Source organism: Arvicola amphibius, chromosome 3, assembly GCF_903992535.2.
Source record: "Arvicola amphibius chromosome 3, mArvAmp1.2, whole genome shotgun sequence".
NCBI lineage: Eukaryota > Metazoa > Chordata > Mammalia > Rodentia > Cricetidae > Arvicola > Arvicola amphibius.
Window position 1 is genome coordinate 121,389,999 of NC_052049.1, and position 17,945 is coordinate 121,407,943.

Sequence of the window (17,945 nt, forward strand, 5' to 3'; positions counted from 1 at the left end):
GAAGGAATGATGGTCCAGGAAGCTAAAAAAAAAAAACAATGGAAATTTGATGCTATCACCATGGTTTAAAATGCAACCATGAGGGGCACAGCCAAGGTTGCTGTGGTACTGAGGCATAAATAGGGAAGTTGGACCCAAATTAAAGCTAGTTTGAATCTTGCCAAGTAGATAGTGTGGAAAGTCAAAAACACAATGTAACTAAATGTCTAATTGCTGAAGAATTATATACACAGAGAGAAGATAGAAGACAGGAAAAAGGTTGAAGCTAACAGATGATGAGGAAAAAGTCATGAAACAAATGGAGGATAACTAATTTTAAGGGTCAGAAGACAAATAAATTAAGGCCAGAGAAACATTCAGGTGATAAAATATAACTACCGTGGTTTACTACACGTCTACATGTATATATGTTAGATACATGCATTGAAATCTTTAATTATGCCCTACAAAGGTGCAGTTATATGTTAACTATCGTTTCTTATAAAATAATAGTCTCTTCATGGCAAGAAGAGGTATCAAGAACAAAAAAATTAAAATGAGGGAGAAAAACAGTTTCTAAGGTGACAGTCTGGGAGTAGAAGTAATGAGTTTGGTCAAATCTAAACAGAATCACAAGACAATTAAGAGAAACTTCATTATTAAGGCAGCTAAATGTTATTTTGTTTAATAATCTTATTTATTTTATGTGTGTATGAATCTGCTATGTGGGTGCGTACATGCGTGCGTGCGTGCGTGCATGAGTGGGTACCACAAAGGCAAGAAAAGCTCACCAGATCCTGGGCGCTAGAGTTACCGGCAGCTGTGATCAGTCTGACATGGGTGCTGTGAACTGAACTCAGGTCCTCTAGGAAAGCAGGAAGCATTCTTAACTGCTGTCCCATCTCTCCAGCCCCAAGACAGCAAAAATGTTAAGGTTGGTATTGATAAAGCTAAATACCCTCTTAGACAAAAATCCTTGAGGGGCACACTTGGTCACAAAATATTGGCAATTGGACCTAGAACCTTGACAAATATGGAAATTATCATAATGAAAAGTTTCAAATACGTGTATCTGCTACCAAATCCCCCAAAATAACCTCCAACTGAAAAAAAAAGTTACTAGTATATTTTAAACAAATAATTGCATAAAACTGTAATTAATACATATAATTTACACAAATAGCTAGAGAAGCAACTGCATTTTTATAAATCAGTTGTTCTGATATCAAACATGAATCTTAGGAGGTTAAACATCTTTAAATAGACTGGGAAGGAGACAGAGGACAGAAATGAAGGTGACTGGGGAATTCTTCACAGGCTATAATTAGGATGCTCCAATTTACCTGAGATAAACGGAGACTGCAGGCTTCAGAAGACCACACCCCTCCCTAAGAACCACTTCACAGAAAACTTCAGCAAATTTTGATTGTAGCCTGGGTCTGTGCTGAAGTTTGTTCACAACTTTCCTATATCAAGAGATCGTTAATGTGTGTTCAGGTATGTGAGGAACTACCAAAGAGACCAGTCTACCAAATAAATGACTTTACAACTTAGTTATCTTTCAACTAAGACTAATAAAATTAGAGAAACTAAGACAGGACAGATGTGATTTACTAAAACAAAGTCATATTTTCTTCAACTGTAAAGTTAGCAAAAAAAAAAAAAAAAAAAACCCTCAGGGGCGTCAGAATCCATAAAGAAAGAATATGGGGACAAACCCTCTGCAGCATGGAGATCACTACCTTCTTTGTCTCAGCCAGGCTGTACTGATGAGGGCCTCTAAAAGAAGCCACCCTGAATACTGTGAAAAAGTACTGGCCGTGCACTACTGCAATGGTAGACCTATAAAGGTGCTGCAGAAACAAATTTACAAATGCAGTACCATGTAAAGTCTGTATATTAAAACAGGTGGGTTCTACTACATACAAAACCTAAATAAACAGCATGGAAATAAAGTACCCAGTAAAATCACAGGTTTGATTTAAAATTATCTCTTGTTTATTTTATACACTCATCCTAACAAATATTAATGAAAGAGTTCATTATAATCTCACGGCAGTTAAAAAATACACTGTGATGCCAGTGAGCTTTACATCGACGTGTATGCAGGACCATATGTGCACTGGCATACCTTCTTCTATGGAAGCACCATCCAGCAGTCTGGGAGCATTCTAATAAACAATCTCTGGTCGAATTATCGCCAAGTCAACATATTCCTTTTTAAATAGCCAACACAAATCACACTCAATAAAGCTTACTATAAATTAGCAATCCTATGGTTTGAACAACATCTTTAAAGTAGAAAACATTAGAAACACTAAAAAGAAAATTAGTATAGCCAGTAGCTGAATATTAAAAAGAGTGGACTTCCCATGGCCTTGAATAACATTCCTTCACTTCAGAATTAAAGAAAAACAACCTAAAGTGAAAGCAGTCGGTATTTATTTGTCAAGTATAATTATTTAAGTCCCTGAATGACCCTTTGAGCAAGTGCTAACATTAGCCCCTCTTTCCAACCTAAGAAATTCAAAGTTTATACATGGCTGAATTAAAATCTAAACTCTTGAAGTTTTACTACTGAGTCAATATTAACTATTCCCCTATACTGTCTCATTAAAAAAAAAAAAAAAAAAAAAAAAAAAAAAACCTTCTTTATGTAAGGACCAGAAAAGCCATAATGGAACAATGCAAAAAATTACTCATAAACATCTATAAGCTCAATTGGCTCAGAAATAAGTGCAAGTATATATATATGTGTGTGTGTGTGTGTGTGTGTGTGTGTGTGTGTGTATGTATGTATATTTATATATAAATATATGAGTGCACATATATATTTATATTTGAATATATATTTATATATAAATATATGAGTGCACATATATATTTATATTTATAGAAGGGGAGGGAGGAAGGGAGGGAGGAAGAGAGAGCAAACTGTAAATAGAAAAACAATATTCTAGGCTTTATGGCAGAGAGGAGGGATTGGGGAGGAACAGCTAAAAATAAGAGCCATTTGTGGGATCATATGGAAACCTAATACAGTAGAAGATTTCTAAATTATACACATATATGAAGGTATTCTAAATGGAATCCAAATAATGGGGAGACAGAGCCCAAACTAAAAATCTTTTATCAACAAATGAAGTCAGTATTGAGAATGTGTTGCATCTTATCAAGTTGGTGGCCAAAAGGGCCCCATGGGGACCCCTAACAACCCTGCCTATTGCCAATGCTATTAATTGTTCCCCATAAACTGATGGTAAAGGCCATAATGCTGAAGACAACACCTACAAAACTCACTGAAAATGAAGAAGTCAAGCTGGTGCCTACATAGAGCCTTCACCCCTACTAACTAGTGTTTAGGCACTAGAAGGTACTATGTGGGCTACCAAAGGAGAAAGGTAAATACCAACCTAGCTACAAACCCTTAGATCTACAATGATGACGTTCATGTAAGATGTACTAGAGAAATAGAAGCACAAAGCTTGCACGACTAACCAACCATTAAGGCCCACAACATGAGATGGAACCCATTTCCCCAACACTGCTTGAGTGACCAAGAACCTGAAACTAGATAGCCACGTACCAAGGGGAAATCAAATGCTACTGTCCTGCTAAAGGAATGTAGCAATAAAATGATTCCTAATGACATTCTGCTATGCTCATGGATCAGTGTCTTAATCAACATCAGAGAAGCTTCCTTCTGCAGTAGATGGGAACAAACATACATAAAAATCATAAATCTTTTTTAAAACTATAAATTTTAAAAAGGGATTTTTACTACATTATAATTCCATTATGGATGTGATGCATGTGCCAAGACCTGCACATGAGAGTCATAGGACAACTTTCAGGAGTCAATTCTCCTACCTTCACGGGGCTTTAGGGATCAAACTCAAGTCACGGAGCTGAGGGGGAAGCACCTTACCTACTGAGCTATCTCAACAGTTGTAGCTCAATATGTTTCCGCAAATTAATAGAAACCTTGGGTTTCACATTTGCCATTGGTTTTGTATTAATACATTTGGAAAGTAAACCTTTAATAATGTAAGCTACTCGGTGACTTTCAGCTTGAACCACACCTGCAAGCTAGCTACTATAGCATCATTCATTGCTAAAACTACTGGAACAGAAGATCTCTGACATTAGCTTTCCTGACTGTTCCCCCCCACACACACACACAAAAATAACTGACTCCTTCATAACAGAATCTAAATATGGCTTCTCATCGACTGCAACTTTCAAAGAAACAGCTGTACTTGATACAGATTTTGAAAATGTTAGATTCAATCATAACTAAACTCTATAATCAATCTTTTAATAAGAAAGTACAAGTCTAAGACAGAAATCATTTTATACAGTGGTTACAGAATTGTTCACCATAGTCAATGAAGAGCTGAAAAGTTCTACATAAACAGCCCTCTCTTAAGGAGGGAGGGGGAGGGAGGAGCAGGAGTGGGGGAGCAGGAGGGGAATGGGAGGAGAGGAGGAAGTATAAATTTTTGAATGGAAAAATTAAAAAAAAATAAAAAACACAATGCTCAAATATTTGTTTTGCCTTATTCTCTTACCAATAAAACATTCTATAAAATTATAATGATTATAATAATAATCTTTCAAGAGCAAACTGTTTCATTAAAATAAAACTAGTTGAAATGCTGTACTATTTAAATGGTTAAATACTTAAATTCTGATATGAAATCACTTGCAAAAAATAAACTTTATCAACAAAATCTTAAACATTAAACATGATTCGTTGAAGCCAGGCAGTGGTGGCGCACGCCTTTAATCCCAGCACTCGGGAGGCAGAGGCAGGTAGATCTCTGTGAGTTCGAGACCAGCCTGGTCTACAAGAGCTAGTTCCAGGACAGGCTCCAAAGCCACAGAGAAACCCTGTCTCAAAAAAATCAAAAAAAAAAAAAAAAAAACATGATTCGTTGAATTTACTTTATAATGTCTTGCATGTGCTATATTTACTGGCATTTATAGAGCGTCCCTGCAGCAGTGATATCATTAGGGAGAGAAAGCCAAGCAATCATACAAAGTAATAGAAAATTTAAATATTCACTTTTTGAAGAACAAAAGGGTCAGTCTATGACCTTTACCAAAAACACTTTAAATTTTTACCTTATAAAATACAGTTTTGTCAGTAAACTGAAGACATGAATTAAATACCACAGTGATGCTTCATCTTAAAAATCCATCAGTACAGAGACACTGGGGGAACATTGTCCAAAGCAAGACCTCTCTCTCTCTCTCTCTCTCTCTCTCTCTCTCTCTCTCTCTCTCTCTCTCTCTCTCTCTCTCTCTCTCTCTCTCTCTCTCTCAGAACAGAAAAGGTCACTATCACCTCACCTGAGATTACAGCCGCTCTCTTCCCAACAGTATGTTGTCCCTGGCGGTGCTAGAATATATCAAAGGTAGAAGGTTAACCTAAAGGAGGACTCGATCTATGTAGCTGATGGAAGAATGTCACCTATGTTGGTGTGAGACTGTTCAATGGTTCACATACACAGGTATCCACCATCCTCCTGTAAGGAAACCCAGGAAAGTCACTGGCTCACCAAAAACTTTAATCTAGCAACAGTACCCAACCTGGGATGGATAGACGTTTGTTCCTGTCTCCTCAGAAAAAGGTAAAACAAGTATAATAAATCAATATTTGACATATAGTACATAATGAAAATTCTTACTGTTAGCACTATTCTAGTCTTCAAAGTATCTAGACATTAATTTCAATAACCCATATGCAACCCATCCTATTTCTCATTAGAATGTCATTCATATTAAGCAATGATCACCTTCATCAATATAACAGCTGAGGGGCCAAAACCAAATAATTTGCAATGCCACTGTTTGAAAACTTTAAATAGACACAATTCCCCAATATTTTGTGTTTCTGAACATGTCCTATTGATTTTTATTTATATTCATCTGTAACTGGAGTACACACTGTTAATACATTCAACCCTTAAAATGTTTTGAAATGTTTAATGACCCAATGTACCACTCCTTAACTCTTTGGATAAGATCAGGTATATGATCAAGTACACAGAGCATAAGAAATATATCATACAAACCAAGAAATAAGCATTCTGCAGTTGCTAGCTATGGTGTTTTCCAACACCAATTAGGCCAAAGTAATTAATTATGTATCCCAGACTCTCAATGCTTTTGTATGTCTTCTGATTTTTTTTTTTAATCAGCTTCTCTATCATTTGCTGACCAAACAAAGTTAAACTTCCCTTATCACGACGTGGGACTTTCCAGGGACTGTGGCTCCTCCAGAAGTCTGATTCATTCCCTAGCAACCTTGTTCATGGCCCCTTTCCTCAAAACAATAACCAAAAAAGTAAGTGAATTTTAAAACAAATTTTTAAATTAGGAAAAAATTCAAACCTCTACAGGAGTTTGTCTCTCATGATTACTATGGCTCATTCTCAGGACTAAGCTGGTAACACAGGAAATCTTACTCTACACTATGCCAGCTAGCCCTTTCTGGAAACACTTTTTTTTTTCAAGTGTATGGGTGTTTTTCCAGTATGTATGTGCATGCTACATAGTGCCCTCAGAGGCCACAAGAGGGCATAAGGCACCCTGGACCTGGAGTTACAAACAGCTGTGAGCCACCATGTGGGTACTAGGTGTGCAATTAAGGATCCTCCGGAAGAGAAAACAGTGCTCTTAACTCTTAGCTCTCTGGCTCTCTTTCTTGAAAATTTTGCTTACTTCTGCTCATTCTAAAGTACTTAAGTGTTGCATTTCATACAAAATTGCACCCTATCTGCTAGAGGTCCACTCTATTAGAAGTTTATTCCACCATATCCAGTTATCATGCAAATGTTGCTTTAATCTTACTTTGCATGTATGTGTTGACTGTTCTCTGAAGTAGTGTATACAGTATACAGTGCTCAGTATACCCAGAAAAGACCAGGAGACATAGAAGACTGATAGGCATTATATCAGCTAGAACAATTCCACAAATCAGTAACTTGAATATTATATTAAGCAAGAGGAAGTTCATTAATAGTACTAATTAACTGTTTAAAATTATTTTGATAGTTAAGTTGAGGGATATATTTGAGAAAAATCCACTGGGTAATGAATTAACAACCCAAGGGACAGAATAAGGGAAAAATAGTAGGAATAAAAAGAATAAAGAATGGGTTGGGTCAGAGATATTAATGTGTAAATGAGCTACACAGAAATTAAAAAGCAATGCTCAAGAAGAGATCACAAAACATTTTGCCTCCAAAATCATCAATCTAAAAATTAGCATTTCTTTGCCATGTTTCTCACATTCCTTACTATCACCCTGATTCACCCAAGAAATGGAAAATTATAAAATTATTAACCATGTCAAAATTCCTCTACAACATACCAGATGTGGTTCCAAGCAATCACTGTACTCTGGCCAATTCAGTTAAAGTTCAATTTATCTTTCAAGTTGATAGAGAAATCTAGGAATTACTATCAAATGATCAGTTTGCACAGAATAAGGAACCCATATGCTACCAATAATTTAAACACAGACTAGACTGACCCATAGTAAATTACTTAATTTATAAAATCACATGAAACAAAAAAAGCTAAGAGACTCCTATGCACCTATCAAGCTGAAACTGATGCACTGGAACCACTGGCACAACCAAGTTCAACTTAACCCTCTTACATGTATATTCACAATTAACCTAGTGTCCAGCCATACATAGCACATTGCCATTTTCAAGTCTTTCCTTGTTCATGGCATTTCCTTGCTTAAAGACCCTTATAACTACAAGTATTACCAGAGTCCCTTTTTTTTAGAAGGCTCAATTCCTACCTTCATAGACCCTTACAAATACTTCTTTAACATACACAAAGGAGCAAGTATTCCTTTAATGATTATGTTCTGTATCATCAACCAAACTATAAACAAAGACCAAAGGCCTCAATGCACATGACAGACCAAAACAAAAAGAAAAGCAAAAAGAAACAAACCCATAATGTGGCAATATTTCATACACACTAAAATAATAATAACCAAGATGATATGCAATGGCCAATGATGTGAGGATATGGAAGAATGGGAGCCCTCATATACTGTTGATAAAAGTTCATCTACTTTGGAAAGCAATCTAACTCAATTCAAGACTTAAGCATATAACAGATACTTGAATCAGCACTCCATGTGAGTATTTCCAACAAATACCAATTCCCACCTAAAAGTATCTATCAATAAACTTCCAATAGTATTATTTATAAATGCCAAGTGCATTAAGACACTTCAAATGTGCATTAACTCATAAACAAAATTAGCTTTAAAAAATTTAAAGTAAACAAGCACTGTACAGGATCCAGACACCCTGTGTGCTGCCCATCTTTATGTGGCCATTTTCCTTTTATATTACTTTACTCTCTATTTAAAGACTTTATTATTTTTAAACTATTTTTTTATGACTGCCTAGTCTATTTTTTTCTTTCTTTAGCATCTAAGTACATTTTAAAGCATACTATATCTGTTTAGAGGTTTTCTCACTCTGGACCTGACTTTTTGTATGTCTGCAGCCTTCTCTGACCACATGAGCCAAACCTTAAACTGCTAAGCAGCAGCTAGGCCCTCCAAAGCATCTCCGCATAGCACATGGCCTGGTGACTGGCTCTGCCCCCTTCAGGTCAGTGAGAGCTGAGCCCCATGCCTGGAGCCAGTCTATCTGCTCCAGCTTTGTTGGGTGATCCTACCTTGTCTCCAGTGGCACACCACCTGCTCATAAACCCCACGCAAGCCCTCAGAACATTTTTTTCCTTTTTTTTTTTTTAAAAAAAAAAACTTTCTCAGGCCCTATATGGATTTACATGCTCCCATGTTGAGCACCAAATGTAACAGTTGGGACTTTCAGCCCACAAATAATGACACAAAGGCTTATTAATTATAAAAGCTTGGCCTTCGCTTAGGCTTTTTTCTAACTAGCTCTTATAACTTAATTGGCTTGTTCTTATTAATCTATGTTCTATCACGTGGCTCAGTTACCTTTCCTCCATTCCATATGTCCAACTTGTCCCTCATGCTGTTGATGTCTCCTGGAACTTAGATTCACCCCCTGACTTCCTCTTTCTCTCTGTCCTGAAGTCCCACCCATTCTCTCTTGCTTAGCTACTGGCCATTCTGTCTCTCATCACACCAATCACAGCAGCACACCCTCACACAGTGTACAGATACGCCATAACAACTCTGGGGAACAACTGTCCAGCAACATACCAAAAACTACAGTAAGCTAAATTGTGAGCTTCCGAGTACGGGAGGCTCTTAATAGTCCTAAAAACTTACAAACATTATCTCTCTTCATAAAGAAATAAGAAAAGCTAGATGCATCTGCACTGTCTGTCATAAAATAGGGTTAATTAATAAAAGGGAAGCATGGGCAGGAAAAAGTAAACTAGTATAATAAGTTAACTGTGTGATTAACACAATATAAATTTAGATAGCTGCAATGATTCTAGTAGACAGGGTAAAAACTAGATGAGTCGGCTCCAAACATTCTGAGAACACATTCTGGGCAATAAAATACCTCTTCTCTCCTTTCATATGGGAGAGAGAAAAGTACCTCAAAATTTTTTAGTTGGGAGTAGAGATAGTTTAAATTTTACACTTTGATTTTCAAAGTTCTATTTGAGTAAGAGATCAAAACAATGACAATTCAGAAAGATCTAAAAAAAAATAATACTCTTCAAAATCAGGAGTGCACTATTTAGTGAGGTTTTGCTAAGTATTTTTGGAATATCCAACCATTTCCTACAAACATTTTTAAATTCATATATCCTCCAAAATTTTTCTAAAGTAGAAAATACTCTTGTTCTCTTGTCCTCATGACAAAAGTCAGTTGATATAATGTATCAGGTAAAATAATTATTCTAATCATGATCACCCAGAAGATGTAATAGGAAATAAGCTATTTTACTCTAGAAAGCAATCTTAAGAAGGTCTTAAAGTGACTGTCACTGAGAAGTGATTCACAAACCCTAGCAATTAATTCATGAAGAGGCAGGAAATACAACACCATGAATAGACATAACTCTGGCTAGACTTGAACAAATAAAGTTATAGTAAATGACTCCTATCTCACAGACATCTAATTCTTAAGAATTTCTTTCTATACTCCAGGCCCATTACAGTGCCACTTTACTAACATATGTGTTTCTGAAGCTTAATTTATGTAGCATAATAATTCCTACCACATTATCAGAACTGTAGTAAAACAGCATTGTTTTCAAGCATTTATTATAACAAATAAAAAGCAGTAGATTCTATTCCCAACAGTATATCAATACTGTCTGTCGCCTCTGTTCTAACAGGCAGCAGGCAAGGCTAAAAGAAGGGGGGGGGACAAAAATGGCAACAGTGTTTTGGGAGGCAAGGGGGGATGCTCAGACATGATCATGATCTGTTACCTACTTAATAGAGATTAAATGTTTTTCTGTTGGAAGCAAAACATTCTTAGCTTGAAAATGTAAAAAATAGGAAAAAAAAAGGTAAATAAAGAATAAATTCTTGGCCGGGCGGTGGTGGCGCACGCCTTTAATCCCAGCACTCGGGAGGCAGAGGCAGGCGGATCTCTGAGTTCGAGGCCAGCCTGGTCTACAAGAGCTAGATCCAGGACAGGCTCTAGAAACTACAGGGAAACCCTGTCTCGAAAAACCAAAAAAAAAAAAAAAAAAGAATAAATTCATTTTTGAAAACTAAATGATAGATGGTTCAAATCATCTGTTGAAGAAAAGGAAGAAAACTACACTTACCTCCCCCCTCCCTTTTGATACTAGGGACAAAACAAAGTCCAACAAAAGACATGAGAGATCATTTAAGTAAATGACCTCAGGGAGCTAGAGAGACAGCCCAGTGGTTAGGAACACTGCTTGTTCTTCCGGAGGACCTAGGTTTGTTGTGGGAATTCATTCAGCCAATAGCCATTTGTGTGCCAGCCCATTAGGGTGTTGTTTGAGGTACTATAAGTGCAGAGAGAAAACATGCAAGCTCTCTCTTGGTTGGTGGTCAGAGTTCGGTTTGCAGCTTCCAGTGCCCACAGAGGATAGCAATCCTATTGTGAGCTTTTTCCCAAAAAAATACTTTTATCGGGTTTTTTTTTTGGGGGGGGGGGGGGCTCTTGAGGACTTCCTAAATACGCCTACATAGGTTTAATTCCCAGCACCCACATGGCATTTCACAATTGCCTATAAATCCTCCTCCAGGAGATCTTATACTCTCACACAGACATACATGCAGGCAAAATACTAATGCACATAAAATAAAAAATAATAATAACAAAAGTAAAAGTCATTTTTTAAAAAGAGGAAAGAAAATGGCCTCACGCTACAAACTAGCACTGGTGTATATCTGGTGAAAGGCACTACAGAGGAGGCTAGGGCAGCGGCACAGCAGGAAAGCACTTACTGACAAGCATGAGAACCTAAGTTCAAAACCCCAGAATCTATGCAGATGCCAAGAGCAGCAGTGTACATTTGTGACCTGGATCCTGGGGCAGAAGGGCAGGATTCAAGAAGCTCAGTGCTCAGCAAGTCCAGCTGACTTTTCAGCCAGTAAGAGTCCACTGGCCTGCAGCCAAGTCTACGGGACACTTTCTTTCCTGTGACCTTCTGCGTGTCACAAGTTTTCCTTTGTGTTGATTTTTATTCCTGCCTCTGTGAAAATTTAGATAACATCATCTACTTGTCATTGTTTAAAAAGAGAACTTGCTAGATGTGGTAGTTATGGTTGAAACAGGGTGATTCCTTGAGCCCAGGATTTCAAATCAAGTCTAGACAACAAGACCCCATGTCAAAAAAAAAAACATTAAAAATGAGAGTTTATAACAAAGGTATTTGGCATACAATGCCAAATAACTATTGTTATAGTATCAGTGATATGCTCACTAGACAAATTCCATGTTTTCTGCATTCCTATCTATTTCCACTGACTCCAAACTTCAATTAGTTTGACAAATATACTTTTTTTTTCCCAAGGAGACAGAAGAAAAAAAATTGAAAAGTTTAGACTATAAGTAATGAAACCAATCTCTAACATGTCTGGTATGGTATCTACAAACATATTCTACAATCATACTTAAACAAAAGTAACTGTCTATGCAAGCACTCAAACTCCCAAGGGGAATATGATCACTTAGACATTTAAGCAATAATATTATTTCCTATTCTATATCCCAGAAACCAAAAAAGAAAAAAGCAATTTCCACTAAGTAATGGCTGGAATACAGAAGTAAAATCTTAAAAAAATTGTAACAGATAAAATGAAAAGTTTATTAAAATTGCTGAGCTAAAGACACATTCAAAACCACTGCCTTCAAAAGATGATAAAGAATCAAAAATATATTAACATGAACCCCAAAAATGCTCATTTTAAAAATCCAAGGACAAAGTAAAGAAGGGGGACATCAACTACTTCTATTTCAGCTGAAGAATCATTAATTTCAACCTGTTTGTATATAATATTAGGCAACATGAAGGAATAGAAAAAAATTGCCTTGATTAGTGCCTCATCAATGGAACCAACATGCTTGTCATGTCTGATAAAGATGCCATAATATTTCAAAATCATAGCTTAAAATGTTAGCTTTAGGGACTAGAAAAATGTGTCAGTAGTTAAGACTTGTTCTTCCAGAGGCTCCAAGCTTAGACCCAGCACTCACAATGTAACTCAAAACCACCTGTTACTCCAGTTCCAGGGGAACCAATGACCTCTTCTGGCCTCTATGGGCACCCACACACTCATGTGCTCACGGAAGCATGTGTACGCATGTATACTATTCTGGCCCAGAGTAAAGAGGGGGCCATATCTGGCTACGAAAAGCTTGCATTTTACAGTATGATAGAAGCAAAATTTTAGATCATAATTAAAAACCATAAACTATTACCTATTACCTAAATCACAAAGCTCGGCCTGCTCTATCATTTCGAATTATTAATAGTAAATCATTTATGCTCCTGGTTACAAAAATTCAATAATATCTTTCAACCAAATAATTCTTATACAGCTTCAAAATGCCAATTTTATACAAATACACCTTAAAAGGAATTCAAACAATCTGTTACTATTCAATAGTGGTGGACAATGACAGTGACAATGACCAACATGACTATTCTGTTAGACTATTTGACAAAGTAAAACAAAAGCCTTTAGAATATATAGTATTCAGACAGGTCAAGAAAGAAAATAGATTTTTTTTGTGACAACAGAAACAAAGGTCCCTAACAAAATATCTATTATCAACTAGAATCTAGCAACAAAGGAAAAGAAAGCATGCTTATGTGAAGGCTTTTCCACAGGATTTAAACTGGGTTAATACTAGGGTAGAAAACAGTCAATATATTGTTATCAACATATGAAAGTCATCATGTGATCACCTTAATAATTACAAAAAAACGACAAAATTTGTCATCCATTTATGGTAAAAAAAATTATTACTGAACTAGGAATCAAATGGAACTTTCCCATAAAACAAAACAATTGGAAGCTAACATCAGATACAAGGGTAAAATCTGAATATTTCTCTCATCTGAGATCAAGAATAACATTTTGGTATCTACCCTTAACTCTCCCATTCTTAAGGGCCTAATCAATTATAATCAGGCAAGAAAATGAAACAAAAGATGTAAAGAAGGTAAAAATTATTATTATTTTGGTGTTCACAAATAAAGGTGATTACAAAGATAACTTCAAAGAACTCCCAAGGAAAAAAAATGTTACCAGAATAGGTCAGTTTAAAATAGCTGATACACAAAACCAAACTGTATTTCTGTATGGTGGCCAGAAAAAAAAAATCACAAACTGAAATTCTTTAAGTTTCATGTAAAATAGTACAGAAAAAATACCAAATAATAAAAGACCAACCTAACAAAATATGTGTGTGGTATGTGTAAGCAATGCTGAAAGGTAGTAGGGAGACCTAAAAATAAGTGAAGATTATCATATTCATAGAATCAAAAGACTTGAATTGAGGTGTCAATTGGCTCCAAACAGATTTAAAACCTCAATGCAGTGTTACTGAAGACACCAGCAGGCTTTGTGCACAAATCAAATAGCTAATTTTAAAACCTATGAAAATGTAATGGCACCAAAAAGCCAACATGTATTGTTATGGATTAGTGCTCTGTACACTGTAAAGATCTGTCACTCATATTGGAGTAATACTGATTAGTCAGTAGCCAGGCAGAAAGTAGAGGTGGGGCAACCAGACGAGGAGAATTCTGAGTCGTCATCCAGAAGCAAAGTAAGCAAGAGAGAATGCCTTATTGAGAAAAGGTACCAAGCCACATGGCTAAACATAGGTAAGAATTATGGGTCAATTTAAGTTGTAAGAGGTAGCTAGTAATAAGCCTGAACAATAGGCCAGACAGGTTATAATTAACATAAGCCTCTGTGTGTTTATTTGGGACTGAATGGCTGTGGGACCAGGCATGACAAAAAACATCCATCTACAATGCATAGTGGAGAAAAGGATACCAAATTGGAAAACAGAAAGTAATTTGATTTCAGGTTTACCATAAAGCTACTGCAATCATGACAGACGTCATTAGTCAAAATACAAACACAGAAGAAATTTAACACACACACACACACACACACACACACAAACACACACACCCATTGTCTTTCAACTGATTTCAACAAGGAGTCAAGGTAATTCAATGGAAAAAAAGCATCATCTTTTCTATGAAAGGTAAGGAATCTATTGAATACCAATAAACAAGAACCAAAGTTTAAGTTAGCCCCTGACTTAGACCCATTCACAAAAACTAAGTTGAAATAAATTTTACTTCTTAATAAAAGGCTAAATCTCTAAAAGTTCTGAAAGAAATATAGTACAAACTTAACAGATATGATACTTATAAATTATAAAAGATAATAAACACTTCAAACTTTAACAGTTCTGCTCTTTGTAAGACATAACTGAAAAAAAATACTAGCAAAACACATCTAATGAGGGATATGTATCTAAAATACATAAACAACTCAGTCAAATATGCAATACAATTTCTTAAAAAGCAAAAGATAGATATTTTACCACACAAAATATACAGACAGCAAATATAGGGTGAGAAGACGTTCACCATTAGTCGTCACAAGGGAAACACCATAAAAATTTAATTGACTTGGCTAGGTAGCTGAATTTAAAAACAAGCAATATTGAGAGTTTTAAAGACTCAGGAATGTTCAAACAAGCCCATCTGGTAAATAACTGTGGAGCTTCTCTCAAAGAAAAACATACTTACTTGTCTTACATCCTGATGTATATTATCCCACTAGTTTACATACATCCCAAAGAAATGAAAAAAGGTTGTGCAAACATAGCTTTTGTCATAATCACCAAAAACTGTGAGCAATGTCTACTGATCAACATCTTGCAAATCCTCACACTATGAAGTAGAGCTCAGCAACTAAAAGGCACAAGGGACTGGTAACTACAGTGAAAGCAAGCACACACACAATCTACATGTCATCATGATACACACACAATCTACATGTCATCATGATACACACACAATCTACATGTCATCATGAAAACTACAAAAGTTAAATCTGAGGTTAAGAACAGGATGCAGTAACTTAATACAAAGGGGATGAAGCAATGTTTTAATGATGAACAATTTCACTCTGGATTGTGAAAATTATTAAAACCCCTTTTTCAAGCCAAGATTTTTTTACTATCTATTACATAAATTTACCTTTTTAGAAAGGTGTTTTATAGACAGTGCACTGTACAAATCTTTCTTTTTTTAATATGGTTTATTTTTTTATATTTAAAAATTTCCATCTCCTCCTCTCTTCCTCCCCCTTCCCTCCCCTCCCCTCCACCTATACTCCCCCTCCCTCCCTCTCCAGGCCAAGGAGCCATCGGGGTTCCCTACTCTATGTTAAGACCAAGGTCCTCCCAACTCCCCCCAGGTCCAGGAAGGTGATCGACCAAGCTGAGAAGGCTTGTACAAATCTTTCTGATGACTCTCAATCCAGTCAAGCTGACAACCAACATCAATCATCAACTGACTTAATAGATTAGAATAAAATCCAAAGCCTTTTTCTTATTTCATTTACTTAAAGTAATCACAGACTTTAAATAGCTCAATTTAAAAGCAGAATAGGTCAGTATAGGATTTTGCTCCACAGTATATAAACAGCACCTACTTCACAGGGTATTCAGGAAATAAATGACATGCTTTTTATAAACCACCCCTCTCGATAAGTCAGGCTCAAATAAGCCTATCAGCTACTTTGTATCTCTAGTTACTTTAGGAAACACTTTCCAAAGGTTCCTGGTTCAAAATCAGGTACTAGCTGTAACTTGCAATTTTTAGAAACACTCTATGATGAGTAAGAGTCAGTCTGAATTTTTCACTCAATTCTTTCAGGAGCTCACCAAAAGTAATGAGAAATTTCTACTTAAGATACTAACTTGGTTCTCAAAAGCAAGTATCTCATTAAAAATAAGTTTCGTGGACTGGGGAGATGGCTCAGTGATCTCTTCCAGGGGACTCAGGTTCAATGGCAGCTCACAACTGTCTGCAACTCCAGTTCCAAGGGATCTAATGCCCTGATATACACATGCATGCAGGCAAAACTCTAATACACACAAAATAAAAATAGACAGGCAGATGATAGGTAGGTAGACAGATAATTTCATGGGACTAGAGAATCAGTGGCTAAGAACACTGTTAACCTCACAGAGAACCCAAGTTCAGTTCCCAGCAAGCAACTAATGGCTAACGACCATCCCTGACTCCAGTTCCAAGTTCTTCTGGCTTCCACAAATACCGCATACATGAAATGCTGACACATATGCAGGCAAAACACTCATGAGCATAAAACAGATAATCTTTAAACAAATTAATTCATTTCATATTCAGAAAGATGCAAATACTAATAGCCAACAGCTCTTGGAGAGAAAAAAAACAGCTTACTTCAGCGGTAAGGTCCCAGGTAGGTTGCCTCTGCTCTAGAGGACAGTTCAACACCCACAAGCATGCAGGAAACACTAAAATGATTCAGTCGGTTATATATAAGAAGGAGAAAACAGATGATATGGAGATAGATATAGACACAGGTGCATTGTAGTGATATTTCATTTGTATTTTAATAAAGCTTGCCTGAAGATCAGAATGCAAAACAATCACACTGGTCAGCCATACAGGCCGGGCAGAGGTGGTGCACACCTTTAATCCCAGCAGCCTCACTAGTCAGTCATAGAGGCCTGGAGGTGGTGGTGCACGCCTTTAATACTAGCACTAGAGAGGAATATAAGGCAAGATGAGACAGAAACTCACTCTCTTTCAGTATGAAGATTTCATAGAGGTTAAGAGCTATCTAGTGGTTTGGCAGCTTTGCTTTCTTAATCATCAGGCTGAACCCCAATCTACCTCTGGGCTTTTATTATACATGTTACAGATGTAGCTATAAACAGACAGAAAGATTCATACACACACACACACACACACACACACACACCACACACACACACACACACATATATCATGGAGAGAGGCCATAATTATACATGCATAGACATGAAGCAATGAAGGGGTGAATCTGATCAAAATAAAAATGGACTTACATATGAAGAAAATAATAATTTTTTAAAGTGCACATAATGACAACTGCTGTTTATACTAACGTGGTCCATCGAGAGACTGGACGGTGACTCACAGTGAAGGATTATCACAACATGACAATACCCTCACTGCCCTTCATGCCACAATCTTCACTACGGCCACTTTCAAAACATGGCAGTAGAGAACCATTAAAAAAAAGACTGTTGTTGACAACCTCAAGCTTTGAAGTTAGGAAGAATATGAGAATTCTTTGACACTTTTCCTGTATTTAAACATGAACAGAAATGAAGAGTACACAACGAAGACACTCACCCTAAGCTCCTCTTAGTTGCTCTTCTCATGACTTTGCAAAGTCTACAATTAGCACAGAGTAA

At 36.5% G+C, this 17,945-nt stretch overlaps 1 protein-coding gene across 2 annotated transcripts in view; it reads right to left on the reverse strand.

Annotated features, from left to right (window-relative positions):
- The window catches only part of Ddx10 (DEAD-box helicase 10), a 150,877-nt gene that overhangs the window by 92,204 nt on the left and 40,728 nt on the right, over positions 1-17,945 (reverse strand). The window lies entirely within an intron of this gene.